At 48.6% G+C, this 21,657-nt stretch overlaps 1 protein-coding gene across 1 annotated transcript in view; it reads left to right on the forward strand.

Annotated features, from left to right (window-relative positions):
* The window catches only part of ZBTB7C (zinc finger and BTB domain containing 7C), a 379,174-nt gene that overhangs the window by 67,874 nt on the left and 289,643 nt on the right, over positions 1-21,657 (forward strand). Inside the window, exon 2 of the mRNA XM_059040959.2 lies at positions 10,977-11,203. The gene's annotated coding sequence lies outside the window, so the exon portion shown is untranslated. The remainder of the gene's footprint in view (positions 1-10,976; positions 11,204-21,657) is intronic.

A 21,657-nucleotide genomic window follows, 5' to 3' on the forward strand; every position in this document is an offset into this window, starting at 1 on the left:
GGACAAATCTGACACAGGAGAGCATCTGATAGACACGCCAGAGGGCCTTGAAGACAAGGTTACATTATTTTCAGCACCTTGGCCACTGCAAATGCTTTGTGGAACAGAGCTGGGGAGAGGTGTACTCAAACAAATGTTAGGTTTTATTCCCTGCCACAAAAGGAAGAGAAGCATATAAATGTTAAAACAAAACAAAGCAAAACTTCGTGCAGTAGGGATAAAATGAAACACATTTAGTTGCTTGAAGGGGCAACGTTTAGTTGTCTAGAAAAGCCTTGTATGTGAAATATCTCGGCTGTATTGCTAGATAAACAGTAAACCGTTATTCCTGTTGGCGTGATGGAGTGTTAGGACCGAAAGAGACCATGAGATTCTATAAACCCATTTTAAAATGTTTATAGGTTCAGAGATGTGAAGTGGTTTGCCCAAGGTCCCACAGCCAGATGGTGGCAGAACTGGGCCTTGAACTTGGTTCACTAGAGTGCAAAATGGATTCAGGGTTCTGGGGAGCAGGCCTGGGTTCAGACACTATACCTCTGGCAGGAGCAGCCAGGCCGGGGCTGGGACCTCCTCCCTACCCACAACGTCCCAGAGGTCAGAGTCAAGGCCTAGATGGGAGGCTGGGGGGCCTGAAACACCTGCCTAAGGACAAATTGAGGAAACACTGCACGGCATGGGTAGGGGGTCTGGGGGAATGGGTGCGAGTGCTGGTAAGCCAGGAGAGCTGGACAGAAGTCCACAGGGCAGGCTGGGGGCAGGGCATTGGAGTGGTGTAAACACACCCAAAACATAAGTGAGCCTCTGGCATCCCCTGGCTGGACAGTTTGCCTCCTATTCTAGAACAGCCTGACTCCAGGCACGTCAAGAACTGGTTTGAAAGGCAGCTTACAGCCCGGAGATGGGAAACAAAGAAGAAAATGCCAAGCACTCCTTGTAATCTTGCGGGAAACAGCTCCTAGAGTCTGATTTTTGCTTTCTATTTCTTGTAAGAGAGGCCGAGAGGGCTCAGAACCCGGCCTGTCCAATGCAAACCCGCAGAAGCGTCTTGCTGCACATCTATCCATTTACTTCCTATTTTTACTCTTAATAACTGTAAGCTCGAGGTTACCAGGGTCTCCTTGTTGCTATAGTGAGAGGTGACAGTGCCAGGCTTCCAAAGCGCTGGACCCTTGGCTTAGAGGAAGAACAGAATCTGGGTTGTTTTATTTTTGGGCTTGACTGAGAAGGTTTAATGCACCGTTTGCCAGCCCTCCCAGCAATGGTGGTTTGTGCTCAAAATACATGAAACCTCAGTAACAGAAAAACTGACGATTTCAGGAAGTGGGTATCTGAGAGTAATATAGAAGGAAAACTTTAAATTACAAAAATGATAAAACTTCATTAAGAACATCGAGAAAATGACAAAGAAATGAAAATACTTGTGATTATAATACCATAGCACAGCTTTCATGGTCCTGAGCTGTCATCCTACTACAGTCTCTCAGTTTTCTTAAATGTGCATTTGGCAGAGTTGAAGATTTAGTGTGCGTATGTAGTGTGTGAATAATGGGTAGTCTGCTTTTTCCGTTATTATGTCATAAGCATCTTTCTGTGCTGCTGCATTATCTCAGTAAACATTACTTTTATTGGTTGGGTAATGTCACATCATTTCATATAACACTCTCCTACTTTTCATGTTTGGTGTCTCTTGAATTCACGCTTGGTCTCCATCATACCATCTCTTTCAAAATTCTACTCCTTCTCTAATTTGGATAACTGGCCTGCCTTGTCCCTGTCCCCATCCCCCTACACACACACACACACACACACACACACACACACACACACACACTCACTCACTCACACACTCACACACACACATACACATATACATACTAGGATTTCCTCCACTCTACAGTCTTGCTAATCAAAGGGTGGTCCCACACCAGTGGCCTGGACACCCCCTGGGAGCTTGTTAGAAATGCAGAATTTCAGACTCCAGCTGGGACCTACCAAATCTGAATCTGCATCTGTATTTTGACAAGATCCCCAGGTGATTCCGAAGCACATTGACGCTTGAGAAGCACTGATCTGAAACACACATTCCCCACGCTCCAGGAGAGAATCCCGGCCAGGTGTGCAGCCTGCAGAGTGCAGACCAAATGGAGAGGGGGCAGGGAGTGAGTAGGTGAGGGCCAGCCAGACAACCACAGGTGGTGGGCAGCTGTGGGCCAGGAACCTTAGGGAGGTTGCAGGAAGGAAGGAGGCCTGTGAAGGAAAATCTATAGAAGATACAGGATTGAAAACTGAGGGCTCAGTTGGCTAGGAGGCGCAGGAGTAAAACCACCAGCCCTGGCTCACTCCCACTTTGTAGGTGAAGAAGCTGAGGCACAGAGAAATTAAACTGCTTGCCTAAGGTCACCAGCGAATAGGTGGTGGAACTGGGAGACCATTCTGCTTCCAGAGCCCACACTCTTAATCACCCTGCAATGCAGTGGAGGGTAAACGACAGGAGGAAGAAAAGGATAAAAGGACGTTAGACTCCTACAATGAGCTGGGTAATTTTTCACTTCCTTACATATAATAACCACGACAGCCTTGGGATGTGGATATTCCTACCCCATGTTACAAACGAGAAGGTCCATTTGCACCAGTGATGAGCAGTTCCTGAGTTCACATAGTTACTAAGAGCTGAAGTCAGAATTTGAACCCAGGACATTTTGGGTCCCAAAGTGATGCTCTTTCCAAATTGCACACTTCATCCACAAGGCGTGGAGCTGCTCTCTGCTCTCAGAACAGCTTCTTTCCTTCTCCCTTGTCTGCTGATTTTATTTTATTTTTTTAGATTGGATGAAAGCTTAACCTTTAAAAGCATTTTTATTGGAGTACAGTTGATTTACAATGTTGTGTCAGTTTCTGCTGTACAGCAAAGGGAATCAGTTCTACATATACATATATCCACTCTTTTTTAGATTCATTTCCCATACAGGTTATTACAGAATATTGAGTAGAGTTCCCTGTGCTATACAGTAGGTCCTTATTAGTTATCTATTTTATATGTGGTAGTCTGTGTCAATCCCAGTCTCTCAATTTATCCCCCACCCTTTCCTCCTGGTAAACATAAGTTTGTTTCCTACATCTGTGACTCTATTTCTGTTTTGTAAATAAGTTCATTTGTATCATTTTTTTTAGAGTCCACATATAAGTAATATCATATTTGTCTTTGTCTGGCTTACTTCACTCAGTATGAGAATCTCTAAGTCCATCCATGTCACTGCAAATGGCATTATTTCATTCTTTTGTATGGTTGAGTAATATTGCATTGTATATATGCACCACATCTTTATTCTTTCATCTGTCGATGGATATTTAGGTTGCTTCCATGTCCTGCCTATTGTAAATAGTGCTGCAATGAACATTGGGGTGCATGTATCTATTCGAATTATGGTTTTCTCTAGATATATGCCCAGGAGTGGGATTGCTGGATCATATGGTAGCTCTAGTTTTAGTTTTTTAAGAAACCTCCATACTGTTCTCCATAGTGGCTGTACCAATTTACATTCCCACCAACAGTGTAGGAGGGTTCCCTTTTCTCCACACTGTCTCCAGCATTTATTGTTTGTAGATTTTTTTTTTTTTTTTTTGCGGTACGTGGGCCTCACCGTTGTGGCCTCTTCTGTTGCAGAGCACAGGCTCCGGACGCGCAGGCTCAGTGGCCATGGCTCACGGGCCAAGCCGCTCTGCAGCATGTGGGATCCTCCCAGACCGGGGCACAAACCCACATCCCCTGCATCGGCAAGCAGACTCTCAACCACTGCGCCACCAGGGAAGCCCCTGTAGATTTTTTGATGATGGCCATTCTAACTGGTGCGAGGTGATACCTCATCGCAGTTTTTTTTTAAAATTAATTAATTTTGTTTATTTATTTTTGGCTGCATTGGGTCTTCGTTGCTGCGTGCAGGCTTTCTCTAGTTGTGGTGAGCAGGGGTTACTCCTTGTTGCAGTGCGTGGGCTTCTCATTGTGGTGGCTTTTGTTGTGGAGGGGGGGCTCTAGACCAGGGGCTTCAGTAGTTGTGGCACATGGGCTCAGTAGTTGTGGCTTGTGGGCTCTAGAGCGCAGGCTCAGTAGTTGTGGCGCATGGGCTTAGCTGCTCCGCGGCATGTGGGATCTTCCCGGACCAGGGCTCAAACCCGTGTCCCCTGCATTGGCAGATGGATTCTTAACCACTGCGCCACCAAGGAAGCCCCCCTCATTGCAGTTTTGATTTGCATTTCTCTAATAATTTGTGATGTTGAGTATCTTTTTATGTGCTTTTTGGCTATCTGTATGTCTTCTTTAAAGAAATGTCTATTTAGATCTTCTGCCCATTTTTTGATTGGGTGGTTTGTTTTTTTGATATTGAGCTGCATGAGCTGTTTGTATATTTTGGAGATTAATGCCTTATCGGTTGCTTCATTTGCAAATATCTTCTCCCATTCTGTGCATTGTCTTTTCATTTTGTTTATGGTTTCCTTTGCTGTGCAAAAGCTTTTAAGTTTAGTTAGGTCCCATTTGTTTATTTTTGTTATTTTCATTACTCTAGGAGGTGGATCAAAAAATATCTCACTTTGATTTATGTCAGAGAGTGTTCTGCCTGTTTTCCTCTAAGAGTTTTATAGTATCAGGCCTTACATTAATGTAAGACCATTTTGCATTAATGGTACAACCTTACATTAATCCATTTTGAGTTTATTTTTGTGTATGGTGTTAGGTAGTGTTCATTCTTTTACATGTAGCTGTCCAGTTTTCCCACCACCACTGATTTAAGAGACTGTCTTTTCTCCATTGTATATTCTTGCCTCCTTTGTTATAGATTAGGTCACCATAGGTGCCTGGCTTTAACTCTGGACTTTCTATCCTGTTCCATTGATCTACATTTCTGCTTTTGCGCCAGTACCATACTGTTTTGATTACTGTAGCTTTGTAGTATAGTCTAAAGTCAGTGAGCCTGCTTCTTCGACCTCCGTTTTTCTTTCTAGAGATTGCTTTGGCTATTCAGGGTCTTTTGTGTTTCCATACAAATTGTAAAATTTTTTGTTCTAATTCTGTGAAGAATGCCATTGGTAATTTGATAGGGATTGCATCGAATCTTTGAATTGCTTTGGGTAGTATAGTCACTTTGACAATATTGATTCTTCCAATCCAAGAACATGGTATGTCTCTCCATTTCGTTGTTTCACCTTTGATTTCTTTCATCAGTATCTTATAGTTTTCTGAGTACAGGTTTTTTGCCTCCTTAGGTAGGTTTATTCCTAGGTATTTTATTCTTTTTGATGTGATGGTAAATGGGATTGTTTCCTTAATTTCTCCTTCTGATCTTTCATTGTTAGTGTATAGGAATGCAAGAGATTTCTGTGTGTTAATTCTGTATCCTGCAACTTCACCAAATTCATTGATGAGCTCTAGTAGTTTTCTGGTAGCATCTTTAGGATTTTCTATGTATAGTATCATGTCATCTGCAAAGAGTGACAGTTTTACTTCTTTCCCAATTGGATTCCTTTTGTCTCCTGATGTTAAAACCCCATCTCTGCTCAGGGACACATTCCCCTTGCCCATTCATGGTAGGGACAAACACAGGGCAAGTTTCAGATATTTTCCTCAATCCTTAAAATTGTGAAATGCTTACAACTAGAAGGTACCTGTTGTGCCGTTAATCCAACTGCCTCATTTTACAGTTAAGGAAACTGAAGTCCAGAGAGTTCAAGTGGCTTGTCTGAGGTCACACAGCCATAGATCTGAGACTCTGACCCTGACCCTCAGTGCTCCTTTCATGACTCTGGGCTGTATTTGCACCTGGTGTCCTGGGTGCCAAGGGGTCTGTGCATCACCAGGGCAGCCAGCACTGGGCTGTCGGGTTGCTAGGTCAGTGCAAGTTGAGCCTTAAGCTTAAGGTGGAGGATGCAGTGGATGAATCTCCATTTAAAAAAACAAACTGGGGCTTCCCTGATGGTCAGTGGTTAAGAATCCTCCTGCCAATGCAGGGGACACAGGTTCGAGCCCCGGTCTGGGAAGATCCCACATGCCATGGAGCAACTAAGCCCGTGAGCCACAACTACTGAGCCCACGTGCCACAACTACTGAAGCCCGTGCGCCTAGAGCCCATGCTCTGCAACAAGAGAAGCCACTGCAATGAGAAGCCCACGCACCACAATGAAGAGTAGTCCCCACTCGCCACAACTAGAGAAAGCCCGCATGCAGCAATGAAGACCCAACGCAGCCAAAAAATATGTTAAAAAAAATATGAAGAGGAACTAAAGAGTAAAAAAAAAAAAAGAGAGAACAGAGACTTGGAAAAAAGCCTAATAAAAATACTATCTGCTTGTTAAAAATCCAAGCAGTGTAGAAGTGTGTCTGCAAACACTTGAAAGCACCCCCTCCCGGCCCTCCCCAGCCCACTCCCCAGGGGTAACCACTTAGTGCTGCCTCCAATGGCTTCTTAATTTTTATGCCAGCCATTGGGTTTTGTAGGATCCATGCCACAGCAAGGCTATTTTTAACAAGCACCCCAGGCTTCAGGAGGTTGAGGAGAGGGGAAGAAAAAAATATTCCATTTGTATATTTTTAATCCATGTGCATTTGAGCAAGCAGTGGCTTTCCTGTCCCTGCTGCCAAGGGTTTCAGGCAATTGATTAGACTTTCTGGGTGCAGTATAATCCTTTCTCTCCCCCTAACGAGGCTGGAAGGCCAGGGAGAGGTTCAGGTGATGTTTCTGGGGCTGATGGCTGTCTCAGCTGGCTGCCTCCTGATCCTGACTGCCCCCAGCCCCCTCCTTCCGGGCAGCCTTGACAATCCTGGCTGGGTCTTCCAGAGCAGAGGAGGCCTGGGAACCTGACTCTTTGTGCCACGCTCATATTTAGAAACGTCTCCAGCCAGAGGTTGGCGTCTGTCCCGCTTGGGCTCTGGGCAGGGGGTGCAGTCACATGTGCTGCCTTTGAGTGGGCAGATTCTGAGTGGGCAACGGCCCGCTTTGAATATAAACACACTCCTTTTATGCCGAGGAGCTGGCATCCGAGCCTGTGCTCTTGGTCACTGGGTGAAGGCAAATGCTGGTAGCCGGATGGGCGACAGGGAGACGGAAGAAAGACGTCACAAGGCTTGAACTGGGCAAAATGGTGGTCGAGGAGGAGTCTCAGCTCCCTGCCCTCCACCGCCCCCCCCCAGCCCCGACCCTATCTTTTTTCTGCGCTCCTTCACCAGGTGCGCAGAGCACTGCCACTGCCCGAGTAGGAGGCCTGCTGCCCCATGGGGTTGCGGAGGGGTGTGGGCCAGACGGTGCCCCCATCTGGGCCTTCCTTTCTGCCCTGTGAGTTCCCCAGTGTACTGAGGGGTGGTCCTGGGAGGCTGTGTCGATTGGGACCAGAGTGCGGCCTGGATGTGGAGCCAGCTGCGGCAGAGTATTGCTCTGCCCGCCCTGTCTGTGAGCAGCCAGGCCCGCAACCTCTCCAGATGGCACCTGCAAAACGTGTCCAGGATGATGTCATCCCTGAAGGCTCTTTCAGCTCTGACAGTGATCATTCTACAATTTCTTGCTCACCCTGCTTTCTTTCCTGTGACAGTGCCTGACAACAGACAAAATGGACCAACCAGCCCAGCCTTAAATAGTAGCCCCCTGGGTAACAAACATCATGCCTTAGCCCTATAAAAACTCTCCTTTCTTTTAAACAGTTCCTTTAAGGAGGGGCATTCTGGTTCATTCACTCACTCCTCAGGTCTTTAATGAACACCTGCGAAGTGCTCTCTCCAGCTCCACAGCCACTGATGGGGGCTTTTGGATTTCCTTACATAGCACCTATCCACCCCTCTGCAGGCCTGCCCTGGGGACCAAGGTGGCTTGCTTACCACATTCAGCTCTCTGGAGAGGACTCTGCCTTCCTGCAGCAGAATCTTCAGAGAGAACACAAATGCAATGGGATTCCCCTCCCACAGCTGATGCCAAGCCAGTGCCAAGAATGAAGCCCCTTGCACCTCCACCTCACCCTGCTCCATCCTTGCCTCCTCCCTCCACATCCCAGGGGAAGAAAGCTCCGTGCAGTGGTCAAGAAGGCTGAATAGATAGCTTCTTCGTATCTCCTATATAACTGACTGACTGAATGAGTGAATGAATGAATGAATGAATGAATGAATAAGCAGATAAGCAAGTGAGCAAATGAACGGAGGAACAAATGGAAACTCAACCTCTACTCCAAAGGAACTTAAAATTCAAAGGAAAAGAGCCATGCTTGTAGCATGCTAGCACTGTGGGACTGAAGGGGACTCTAGGGATTGGACTCACCCCCTCTTTTTATGGGAAGGGAAATGCAGGCTCGGAGGCGGGAGGGGCTGCCATGCGATGCACGCAGCGGACCACAGAGGTCAGGGGATGGCGAAATCGCCCAGGGAGAGTGAGATCCCAAATCGAACACAAGGCTGCCCTACTTTCCCTCTGCTGCTGCCCTAAGTGTCCCTTGTCCTTGGGAAAAATTGTCTTTTCATATGGTTGGGAGTGGATGGCGCAGTTTTTCTTTGCGGGTTAATTGTTTTGCTGACAGCACAGATAATTAGGAATAAGAATCCCGAGTGAGGGCGACAGCACCATCTGCTGTGAATATGTTTCAACCCCACCTTACAGGAGGGCGCAGGAGGACTCCGATCCCCACCCTCCCACCCCCAGCAAAAACTGATGTGCTCTAGCTGTTTGTTTCCGGAGCTAGCTGCCAGGTGATCCTGCAGCCCATAGGACAGGCTGGTTAAATGGCTTCTGAAGGGTGCAGCTTCTCCTCCCTTCCCCACGGCATCTGGTGCATGTGTAGTAGGGCTCACGTCTTACCAGGTAGAACAAGGACCCCCTCCCCTTCCCCAGGGTGCCTGGGACACAGAGCGATAATAACACCAGGGGATGACTTTCCATTCTTCCCGTAGCCTGATGTTTGGAGGTGTGGTCCGGTGGCCACATGGGTCTGCACCGAGCTCCTGGCTGCCTTTGGTGTTTGCGTCCTTTTTCCGCTGAACCCATGGATTGGCCACCTATCCGGGGTTTCCTGGCCTTTGGCCTGTGCTGCCTATTCTAGAAGGATCTCGGCCTGCCTTCCTGCCAGGTAGGAATTTCCTAGGCTGTGACTTCTTCCTGGAGAACAGAAGCAGAGCAGCGTTGGAATCAAGCAGAGAATCCCATTGTCCAGGACCATCTGAGATCTTTCTTCGTAGGGGTGGAACTTCGTGGTGGCGTTTTTTCATTTTCATTATTCAGGAATATATCCCATATACCAAAGAGCATTGATGTGTGTATATGCTTTTGGAAGGTAATACCAATAACTGCTTTGTCCTTTCAAAGGGGCTTCTAATCCCCGGGGCTGCCTTGCCCAGCAATGCCTCGGAGGCGAGAGCTGTAAAGCCAGGTTGCCCTGGAGGCTCAAGGTCGGCACCCTGCCCGCCTCCCCACTCCCAAGCTATGGCTGTTTATCACAGCAGCACCCTCTTTGCCTGAGCTGCTCCTGTCAGCTAGGGGCCTCCACATTCCTGCCTTCCCTGTTTATCACTCTCTTCTCTGTGCCTTCTTCGCCTAGACCCTCCTAGCAGGGGAGAAACCACAGGCTCCATCCTCCTCCTGTTCTCTCTTCTCCCCATTCCCCCACAGCAGGCCAAGCATGCCTCTGTTCCCCTTGTCCTCCCCACTCCTACCGACCTGCCATTCCCCTGACGTGGTAGGAAATTAACCCAGGACCAAGGGGCTCGCTGAAAAGAATGATAGATAACTGGGAGTCAGAAATTCCAGTCTTGACTCGTTCACTACCTTACTGTGGGATCTTTAGTGAGATTCTCAACCTTTCTGTGCTTTTGTTGTTTCCTCATCTCTAAAATAACGTAAAAAAGAAAAAAAATACCCCTTTATGTCACTACTGTGAAACCACATGGGTCCAGTGAATGCCAAAGCAGCTTGAAGGGTATAAGTCAGGGTATGTGTGTAAGACATTGTCATCATTAGGCTTACAAAATCCATGGGACCCCAGGTCCCTGCCTCCCTTTGCTACCCTCATCCCTGTTCATAGTGCTCCCCCTTTCCTGCAGCGCTGGATGCCCCGGGGGACACTCTCCACCTGCCACAGCCCCTTCTCACCTGTGGGTCCACTGAGGCCCAGAGGACCCCGAAGTTGGGGTGGAGCTCAGGGTCATAGCTGTCTGGGCAGTGGCCCCGGGAGCTTGTGGCCACGCCTGGTCAGAGATGCAGGGCTACGGCCAATGTGGCCCCAGTTTCCAGAACCTAGGAGATCTGCATGCTGAGGCGTGGCTTCCTCTTGCTGGAGCCCCTTCCTACCTGCCCACTGCCACCCCGGAGTGTGAGCTGTGGTTCTTGGCTATGAAATGTGGTCACGCAGTGCAGCAGTGTCTGTGTCCCTCACCCAGCGAGGTTTGCATCTGTACCCTTGTCTCTCACTCTGAGCGAAGGGCTGTGGAAGGAGGCCACAGGTGGGTGGCTTTCCTGGAGCCCCCAAACCACAGCACACCGGAAGCCTTGTCCCAGGGCCTGGGCTACAGGAGTTGAGGAATGTCCCCGGTAGACATGGGCTGTTCTTTGTGGGTCTCATTGGCGGAGGGAGGACACCCAGGTCCTTCCTCATTCCCGGGTCAGTGAGGTTCTGTTGGTGGGTATGAGCTAAACTCTGAATGGTGGGTAGGATGAGTGACTGAAGGTGGGTCTTTCAGGCAGATGAAACGAAATATGCCAAGGTAAGAAGATAAGAATGAAGGGGTGTGTGTGTTTGGCACACGCATGCTGAGGCCTGGGGGTAGGGTTGGTGGATGGGACATTGGCAGTGAAGTCCCTAGCTGAGGTAGAGTCTGTATAGTCACCTGGAGTTACAAGATCTAATAATAAAGAGAGAGAGAGAGAAAAAGTTGGCTGGAAAGTTCTAGAACAGCTAAAACTTGGACATGTGTCTCTGGCCTTGGTAGGTCACAGGGACCTTTGTTCTTCCTACAGGTCTCCTCTGAAGCAGCTGGGAACTCAGAAGGCCTCACTACCCCCGAGGAGTAGGCCAGACAGGAGAGCAGTAAGGGATGGCAAGAAGCCCACCAGGGCCTGAGGCGTGAGCACAGTCTGTAGCTCGTTGGACCTGGAGCCTCCAAGTCGGGAGACTGTACCACCGGGGAGACTCACGGAGAATGGATACTTCGGCCCCAAGTGACATGTACGCGGTGTAATGACAGGTAATGAACCTGAGGTTCATCAATCCTTTCTGAATGATATGGCGGGTAGGAGAATATATCAGCCTGCAGTAGACATAAAATGTCAGCTCTTGGGAGGAAAACCATGCAAACAAAGCAGAGTAAGGCCTGGTAAGATAATAGACGGATGCCTTATAGTTATTAGTTTCTGCCCCAAGCTCTTGCTGGAGTTGGCACCAGCAGATTTAGCATCGGGCAGGTTCATTTACTATACCTTACAGGAAGGCCTGATGCCATGTGGATGTAGCGCCTCTTGTTTTAAGACCTTAGAGGAGCAAATCAGGAAGTCATTATTTCCCATCAGCTCCCATGGGAAGCAGGGCATGGATGCCAGTGGGGAAACAAAGGCAGTGAGGGGTGCAGGAGGTCTTTCATGGATCAGTGATACCTAAGGGATAGACCTGGAGGCCTTATTGGCTGAGAAGCCTTCTGGGTTGGGTCAGATTTCTTGAATGACCCGTGAGGTGATGGGTTGGTATTTCTTGTCAAAAAGGAAATAGGGACTTTGTGGCTGCCTTCGTCCCTCCAAGGATGCCAGGGCAAGTAACAGATGACCGAGGCTGACTTGGGGAGGTCATGGGTGGGGGTCTGGAGAGCACAGGCAGGGGCTGGCAGACACCCTGGGTCTAGCAGATAATCTGAGGAGGTCAGCCAAGGCAGAAAGCATTGAGAAGATCCCCAGAGCCTAGAGGGCAAGACCCTGAGGCTGGAAGGACCAGGGTCCAGGGGGACTGGAGACCCCGAAGATGAGCTCTGTTCTAGTGGAGGGCCTGTTCCATTGGCCATCTGGTCGTCACTGTGTGTGTCATACTGGGTACCACTCTGGCAATTTCCGCCATGGGGAAAACGACAGGCTGGGGCGGGAGCAAAAATAGCTTGGGGCCTTGGGAAACTGACCAGGGCAGGGGGAAAGGACCAATGGCCTGGGGCAGGAGGCCCAAAAGGGTGTGGCAAATTCCATTCCAGTGCAGGCCAATGTCAGGGTCCACAAAGCCAAGCCAAGGGGTGGGGAGGGGCAGAGCATTAGGACTTCTGGGTGGCCTTGTTCTAAGTCAGGCAGAAAGAATAAGATGAGGAAGGAATCCAGAAAGCTGAGCCCAGCTCTAGGAAATGGATCAGCCACAGGTATCAGGTGGGCCCAGGTCCTGGCTCCTGTCTATATGAACAAATGGCAGGGGAATCGAGCTTTGGGGACCCTGGTGAGGATAGTTAGGGGTCTGGCTAGGCCTGGAGGGGCTTTGCTAGGGAGCTGGTATCTTCACAGTTTCCTGGGGCTAGCTGTGTCCCCGGGCACCCTAGACCCTAGTGTACCAGCTCTGGGCTATTCTCAGACCCGCACCTCTCAGTGGAGCAGGCAGTCTGAGCATTTTAGGCTTGACTGGGGACCTGGGCAGGGCTGACCCTGGGCCCTCGTGATGGGAGGTGATGGGGGGGGGCAGGAGGAGGTAGAAGAGGCCCAGCCCTGCAGGTGGGTGGCTGAGGACTTAGCAGCCTCAGGAAGGTAAAGGGCAAAATACTTTCTGATTAAGTCTAGAAAGAACAAAGGGTTGAATCTAGAAGTTTCTTAAACTAGTTTCCCAATATTTACCGAGTACCTATTTTGTACTGGGCACTGTGCTAGGTGCCAGATATACAAAGATGCATGAGGTATGTCTGCTCTCAGGGGAGGGAACATAGGGCAGAGGAAAAAACGTGGGAGTGGAGACAGATCTGGGATTCTGGGAGCCTCAGGCTCCTGTCTTCAAAATGGGGACAAGACTTTCTCACTCACAGGCTGATTGGGAGAATTAAATAAAATGAAACATGAAAAACATTTAGCACAGCAGCTGGCACCATAGTAAGTGATCAATCATTTAGTTTTCTTCCATTGTTCTGCTCTTGGAGGAGCTTATGGTCTGGGAGGGGAGGGGGCAAAGAAGGCTGGGAGAAACGCATCCCAATTCCCTGGGCTTCTGATTGTGAACAGGGTTTGAGGCCTGGGCTTTGAAAACCTGGTTCTCGGCATTCCTCTGGCCGTGGAAAATGTAGTTTAAGGTGGATCCGAACACTCAGAAATGGTGACTGACTCTGAGTGCTTTGGCAGTTGCTGGGCCTGGGGATGCTTTCTGGGCACTGAATACGACAGAGGGAGGGAGGGGTGGGTCCAGGAATTTACAGACGTGTTGAGAAGAGAGGACATTCTCGGAATGCTTGGAGAGTCTTGCCTCCTGGGCTTCCAGCGCTGCTCTAGGGAGTGGGGCAGGATGAGTCGGGTACAAAAACCGAGGCAAGACTTGGGACCTGGAGCAGGGCTGCCCAGAGAGACTGATCATGAGCCAGTCTCATGGGATTTTCAATTTGAAGCAAGTGAAATTAATTGTAATAATGTTTCATTTAACTGCACATGTCCAAAGTATTATTATTGCAACATGGAGTGAATATAAAGATTATTAATGAGATAGTTTATATTCTTCTTTTCGTACAAAGTCTTTGAGGTCCAGAGTGCATTTGATACTTGCAGTTTATCTCCGTTTGGACCAGCCACATTGCAAGTGTTCAACAGCACCTGTGGCTAGTGGCTACTCTATTGGACAGCTTAGGTCTAGAATTTAGAGCATCTTTGCCCAGGGGCACCCAGAGGCCAGTTGTATCCTGAGCTAGACAACAGGACTTACTATTCTGTCCTCTTCTCATGACACATCTGTAATGAATTCCTGGGGAAACTGGCTTGAAGAATCAGAGATGTCTTGAATCACTTGTTCTGGATGGTAACGTATGTTCTCTAGAACCAGCCGTGGCTGCAGGTCTTCCCAGCTGGCCTCAGATGCCAACACTTACTGGTCCCGGGCTGACCCCAGGCAGTTCCCAAAGCTCTCTGAGCTTCAGAAGCTGCATTGAAAATGGCACTAAGGATGTCTGTTTTGCTGGGTAACTCTGAGGACTAAATAAAATAATCACTACTCTGTGACATTCCACGGCAAGAAATAATGCTTTTTATTTTCCTAAATTGAATGAAAACCGGGTTGAGTTCCCTATGGGCTAAGTGTGGCAAAAGTGTCCTGGCCGGAATTTCTGTAGTTCTGTTTCTACCCTTCTGTTGCATGAGGACTTTGGGGCTTTGTGGGGCAGGACAGATGGGCAGGGGGTGAGCCTGGACCTTGGCCCAGGGTGGCTGCCTGTGGCCCTCCTTATCCAGAGCCGTGTGGTCAGCTGGAGGAGGCAGGTCCTGCAGGCAGCCTGTGCCCCTGTGTCAGCTCTGTGATAGAGAAGGCGGGGGCCCCCGGGCTTTCATCTCTAGAGGATGGACACCACCGTGGCACTGTTTCAGTGGGCCGAGGGGGTGCCGGCCACCCCAGGACCCCATTACCTAAGCCATCCCAAGTGTCTTGGGACCTGACCCAGGCACCCTACTCGAAAAGCTGCTTGTCCTTCATCCCCTTTCTCTCCTGTCTCCCAGCCTCAGCCTTTGAAACAAAGGCCCATCCCTACCTTACCTGCCTCCTTTCTTTACCAGCCATAAAAATACAGATTACTCCCTGTGAGGGCCAGGGAGCCTGCTGTCATAGATATGGCTGCTCTTTCTGGGTTTGGGAGAGGGTATTTTTTTATTACTCTGTGAATGACATCTGCCCCAGTCACGGGCTCCCAACAGCAGCAGAAAATAGTAATTGCTACATATGTGTCCTGACAGATGTCACTGGCATAAGGTTGGCACTCCACAAAATCAAGTTCCCCTAAGCCCAGCCCCACCTGAGGAATGGGTTGATTTCTGCCTTTGGGGTTTTTCTGAGACTCAAATGAGATAGTATATGTGAAAGACCTGCATAAAATTATAAAATGTTATTAAGACTCTTAATTCCCTACCTGGCGTGGTTTCTTGGTTGGGAGCTGGGTTGATTCTAGACGTGCCCTTCCACTCGGCATCACATGGCAGGTTGGGCCATCATCACGCACTATCCTCCCACCCGTGGGCCCCGCTCAGTGCTCCCCTGGGCGTTCCTCCCTGCAGGGCGAGCACCTCTCAACTAATAATCCTTTGTCTCCTGTGGGTCAGTGGCAGGTTTCCTTGACATCCTTAGTTTTCTTCAGCCTGTTGTATGGGGTCTCTAACTCATCCCCCTGAGTTTGGAATCTACCCTAGTTATCAAGAAAGTTCTCAATCCATCTTTTCTGGGCCGGAGGGGAGAGAGGCCTGGAGCTAAGGAAGGGTCCTCTTCACTTACCTGGCTTGGATTTGGTGAGGATTCTGCGATGGGAAAGGAGGTTTGAATAGAGTGTCTGCCGGCAGATCCCCTGTCCTTAGGGCTGGGGTGGAGGGAGCAGGATAAAGGAGGTACAGGTCGGTGATGCAAAGAGTAACCGGGTGTCAGCCATGCTGGAATCAGTGCAAAGTCTATAGACAAATGGGAGTTCTCCAGCCCTGGGGACTGAAATGACATTTTCAAGGTTGGGTCAACATCTGACTGTGTGAGGTTGCGTCAGTGGTCCTTGGATGCTCACCGCAGCTGTCTGTGGGTCCCTGTGTTGTTCCTCCCCCGGGGGCAGCTGGCTTCTGCTTCCTGCTCCTCTCCTGGGCCCTGAGCTCTCAAGGCTGTCACGAATCCTAAAAGGATCCTACAAAGCAGTGTCATTGTGACTTAGCATCTATTTTAGTTATTTTTTTATTTATTTATTTTTGCGGTACGCGGGCCTCTCACTGTTGTGGCCTCTCCCGTTGCGGAGCACAGGCTCCGGACGCGCAGGCTCAGCGGCCACGGCTCACGGGCCCAGCCACCGGGGCGCGAACCCGCGCCTCCCGCATCGGCAGGCGGACTCTCAACCACTGCGCCACCAGGGAAGCCCCTTAGCATCTATTTTGTTTTTTTGTTTGTTTGTTTGTTTTTTGTTTTGTGTTTTTTTGTTTTTTTGGTGGTACGCGGGCCTCTCACTGTTGTGGCCTCTCCCGTTGCGCGGAGCACAGGCTCCGGACGCGCAGGCTCAGCGGTCATGGCTCACGGGCCCAGCATGGCTCACGGGCCCAGCCACTCCGCGGCACGCGGGATCCTCCCGGACCGGGGCGCGAAGCCGCGCCTCCCGCATCGGCAGGCGGACTCCCAACCACTGCGCCACCAGGGAAGCCCCTTAGCATCTATTTTAAAAGGTAATCTATGGCACATGTGGGGGACGATGAGGAGGGAGTGTCATAAAATCAAGCATATTTAGTTAGAGATATAGTCTAGATTCTTTCTAAGTTTGCTTTGTGACCCTGTACACATCTCTCAACTTCCCCAGGCCTTAATGTTCTCATCTGTTAAATGAGCATATGAGAAAGTGCACTGCAACGATTTAATGCTGTTGCCAGGCACACATGCATTCAAAAAGCAAGAGGCGCTACGAATCTTAATCACCAAAGAGTTGAGAGTATTATGGCAACCCCCTTTTCCTCGTCAGGTCTAGCAGTATGTAATTCTGCTCTTCAAAATTAGTCTCTTTATTGCTTCCTGGGGGCCCACAGGGAACAGCTTCTGATATATCACCTTAAAGTTTTGCAGCAGGGAGAGGCAGAAAGCCGCATTGCCCTTGACTGACAACCTTCATATTGGCACTTGACAATTGTAATTTTGCATGCTTCCTCTGATAAAAATAGTGCCCGACTAAAAACAAATACATTTGTATTTTCCATCTCCTTAATTAGTTTCTAATTCGGGGGTTCTTATTAGCTTAAAATCATCTCGCTGAAATGGTCCTTGGATGATAAAAAAAAATGTGAAAACCACAATCAATTCTAGAGAGATCCTGCTATTTAATTATGCTGATTGGAGCACTAGAGACCCCTGGCAAAACGAACCTCTCAGAATAAGCTTGATTTGTGTAATTTGGTTTTTAAAAATTTTGGATGCATATTTATCATGTTCAACTATGTGTTCTTGTTCTCCTTGAGATTCTGACTCATCTCCTAAGAGATGGGTGGAGGAATCCATGGGCTGTGGAGACCTTGGGACTCCAGCTAAGCCCATGGAGTTGCTGGTAGCACCTGGCCAGAAGGGAAGACAGGGTCCCTGGCTTGTCTGGTCACTTAAAAGTGTCTTTTCTTTATTAAAAAAAGAAAGAAAGAAAGAAAGAAAGGTAAAAGGTCACCCAGAGATAGCCTAGGAAAGGATAGACTGATAGAATTTTGGAGCTGATGGTAGTAGAGAGTCCTCCATGAAATCCCAAGCTAGAGATGTATCTAGAACCAAATTCTAGAATGTGATACGACTTTGGAGATACTGGGAAGACCTAGTTGCTCAAAAAGATATATCCCCCCCCAGCATCCAAATCCATGGATCAATATTAGCTTTGCTAAAAGTGGACCACCAGAAGTGATGTGACAGGAAGGACGCAACAGCACCCAGGACACTTTCCCACCATAAAACTGAACATAAAACTTCTCCTGCCTGTAAATCTAACGACCCCCTTATGCAGGAGCTGGAGGAACATGGGAAAGCCCACCACAGAGAGGCCGCCACCAGATCCAGAACGAAAAGTCTCCTCAGGACAAATGCCCTATCTTCCCAACAGGAGGTAGAGGGGAAATAATGACGAGATGTGAGGGAATTGTTACAGATTTAGAGTCTTAAGAGATATACCAACAGAATGGCCTCTATGGGTCCAGTTTGACTCATGACTCAAGTCTACTTTGACTCTATTTGAGAGAATCAAGGAGGTTAGAGACAGGCTGTACATTAGATACCCAGGAATTATTACTATTATTATTTTTTAATTTTTATTATTTTTTAATCTTTTTAGCATCTTTATTGGAGTATAGTTGCTTTACAATGGTGTGTTAGTTTCTGCTTTATAACAAAGTGAATCAGTTATACATATACATATATCCCCATATCTCTTCCCTCTTGCATCTCCTTCCCTCCCACCCTCCCTATCCCACCCCTCTAGGTGGTCACAAAGCATCGAGCTGATCTCCCTGTGCTATGCGGCTGCTTCCCACTAGCTATCGGTTTTACATTTGGTAGTGTATATATGGCCATGTCACTCTCTCACTTTGTCCCAGCTTCCCCTTCCCCCCTCCCCGTATCCTCATGTCCATTCTCTAGTAGGTCTGCGTCTTTATTCCCATCTTGCCCCTGTTATACCCAGGAATTATCGTTAATTTTTTTAGGGTGTGTAATACTGTAGCAATGTTACATACTGAGCATTTACAGATGATGTCTGGGATTTTCTCTAAAATATTTTAGATAAAAAAAGATGAAGCAAGAACAGATTGCTGAATATTGTTGAATCTGGTTTGGTAATTGGTGATGGGTATGTGGGGATTTATTACTCTCTTCTCTTTTGTGGGTATTTGAAACGTTCAATAATAAAAAGTAAAATATTAATAAATGTCCTTACTGGTTGGCTGAGCCCTGAAATTTCACAATTAGAGCTTTCGTCATCTAGCTTAAACCTTTCTTCGTCCATAATATACAGCTTCTCCTGGGAACATGATTTATCCTTTAGGAAAGCAGCAGTGGGGCAGCAGAACATTTCCCCAGTTCCGGATACTGTAGGTGTCCCATGCAAAAGAGTTCCAGGTGAGGTAAGTTTGGAGAAGGTTGCACTGAACTAAGCCAAACAGGTTTCTTCAGAACTTCGGTTGTACTGTGAATGAATGTTAACACGTACCGTGCATCTTGCGGAGTGGGAGAGTGGTGGTGCATAGCAGTGCCGTGTTCCCCCAAATAATTTGTCATGTGCTTCAGGGGAGACAGAAACTTTCAGCTCCCCTAAGGATAATCAGGAAGGTCAGAAACGTGGGTTCCAGAGCTGTTTCTATTTACTAACTGGTCATTGGTCGATCACTCAAACTTTCTAAGTCTCAGTGTTCCTACCTGTAAACTGAGCTTCATATCACCTGCCACTTACCTTCCAAGATTATGGAAGGGCTTGGTGCGGTATAAAGCCCAAGACCAAAGGTTAAATTGTGTGATTATTATTTAGTGCCATTTCCTGAAACTCAGTCCACAAATGTTTGCTTGGAGACTCCTGGCTCTGTGTATAGGTGTGGTCTAACATTACCCAAGGGATAGACTATCCTGGGTGTCACACACTTAAAAGGTACAGAGGAGGTAAAAACAAGTTCTCTGCCCTTTGGGAGCTCATGATGGAACTGGAGAAGCAGTACAAATAAACAGTGATGGGGCAAAGCCATCTAACCCTAGTGATAAACGAAAGGTTCAGATTCAGAGGAAAGGGGAATTGCTCTTGGCTGGAGTGATCCTTGAAGGCCACCTGGAGGAGGTGGCACTTGACCTGGGCCTTGAAGCCTGGGGAAGATTTGGACAGACCATCCCTTTGTTGGTTATGGATCAATCAGCTAGAATACTTCCCTGTCTCCCGCCTCCATACACCCACAGGCTGCAGCTGAGCACATAAACCCTGTTTGGATTACAGTATTATCTGACTTGGGGACCCAAGTCTTCCCTGTCCGGAACTGGGGTCGTGCTCCCCCTGCCTGGCTCTACCAGCCACTCCCATCCTCTCCTCTCCGGCTCCACCCCTTATTTCCGTCTTCCCACCAGAGTTTAGAGAAGCTGGGATTACTCATCTCGTCCAGGCTCACTCACTCCTGCCCGGTCTTTTAAGCAAAAAGCAAAAAAAAAAAAAAAGTATCAACCACGAAACAAAGCAATAAATTATGACTCAGAGACACCCAAGCCTTCATGTGGAAATGTTTATTATCATCAGCAAATCATTCCTAGGGCAGAGAGAGAAGACGACCTGAGTGGAAATCTTGCAAGAGGTGGGCCACAGTTGTTCCAGTAAAGGTGAAGGGATTTGAGGCAGCCTTGGGAGCCAGTTCAGTTTCTTGAATGTGGAGAGCTGGATGGGGGGCTCTCACTCCTCCCAGAGGGCGTGCATGGCGTTATTTGGCATGAATAGCCATCAAAGACACTTGTTAGTGCGACTTCCCTGGTGGCTCAGTGGTTAAGAATCTGCCTGCCAATGCAGGGGACACGTGTTCGAGCCCTGGTCCGGGAAGATCCCACATGCCATGGAGCAACTAAGCCCGTGCGCTAAAACTACTGAGGCTGGGGCTTCCCTGGTGGCGCAGTGGTTGAGAGTCCGCCTGCCGATGCAGGGGACACGGGTTCGTGCCCCGGTCTGGGAGGATCCCACGTGCCGCGGAGCGACTGGGCCCGTGAGCCATGGCCGCTGAGCCTGCGCGTCCGGAGCCTGTGCTCCGCAACCGGAGAGGCCACAACAGTGAGAGGCCCGCGTACCGCAAAAAAAAAAAAAAAAAAAACTACTGAGGCTGTACTCTGGAGCCCGCAGACCACAACTACTGGAGCCCGTGCTCTGCAACAAGAGAAGCCACCGCAATGAGAAGCCCGCACGCTGCAATGGAGAGTAGCTCCCGCTCACCACAACTAGGGAAAGCCCGTGTGCAGCAACGAAGACCCAACGCAGCCAAAAATAAATAAATAAATTTATTATTTTTTTTAAAAAAGGCACTTGTTAGTTAAGAGCCCACGCTGTCCTTTAATTTGCACAGCAGAAATGGAAGAAAAGGTCCTAGAAAAGGACAGGGTTGTGGTGGGTGCTTCAGGTCAACAAGGGGGCCCAGTTCTGTGTCACTCAAGGATTCAGAGACAACCGGGCCACATGCCTTGTCCTCAAGAGTCCTGTGCGGACAGAGCTCAGCCCACTCCCGGCACATTTGAAAGCTCAGAAAGCTATTGTTAGTATTGGTATTTGGGGAAGGACCTACTCAGCGCCTGCCCCACTGTGGACCTTCCCTGAAATCATACACCTCACACCTCAGCTGTGGGCCCACGGTGCTGGGTTCTGGCTCTGCCGCTTGGGGCAGGTGGCCTAGTCTCCCTGGGCCGCAGTGTCCAGAAGTGTAAGATGGGGCAACCACGCCTCTCTCCCAGGATGAAATGAAATGAATGAATTGGAAGCATGAAATGCAATGATCCAGAGAGAGCTCTTGGCTTCCCCCTCTGCCACCTAGAAGTAAATAAGACATGGGACAAGTTGCCCCGAGCCTTGGTTTCCTTATCTGTTAACTGGAGAGAATTAGATTACCTGTCCTGCTGACATCATTTACCTACAGAAAGAGAGTTTAATGGGCAGTGTATGCAAAAACACTTCAAGAAGTATAAAGAGTTAGTCAAACATTTAAAAAATGTGTTCATGTGTATTACATATGCAGACCCACACATGCAAACTGTCCTCAAAAGACAAAAATCTCAGAGTGACGAAAGGTGTCCACTGGTGGTCCAGTGGGGAGAGACGTAGCACCCGACTCTAGACCGGTTTGTATCGTGCTTTTTGGCCATTCCACTTTCCCAGAGGCTGCTCGTCTACTTTTCTGGACGCTGGTGCCCCCAGCAGGGCGGGGTGTGAGAGAAGCACACGGGGCCAAGCCTGGCAGATCTGGTGTCCAGCTCTGCCTTGGAAACTGCCCTGTGGGCCCCTGAGCAAGTCATGGAACT

Source organism: Kogia breviceps, chromosome 15, assembly GCF_026419965.1.
Source record: "Kogia breviceps isolate mKogBre1 chromosome 15, mKogBre1 haplotype 1, whole genome shotgun sequence".
Classification (NCBI taxonomy): domain Eukaryota; kingdom Metazoa; phylum Chordata; class Mammalia; order Artiodactyla; family Physeteridae; genus Kogia; species Kogia breviceps.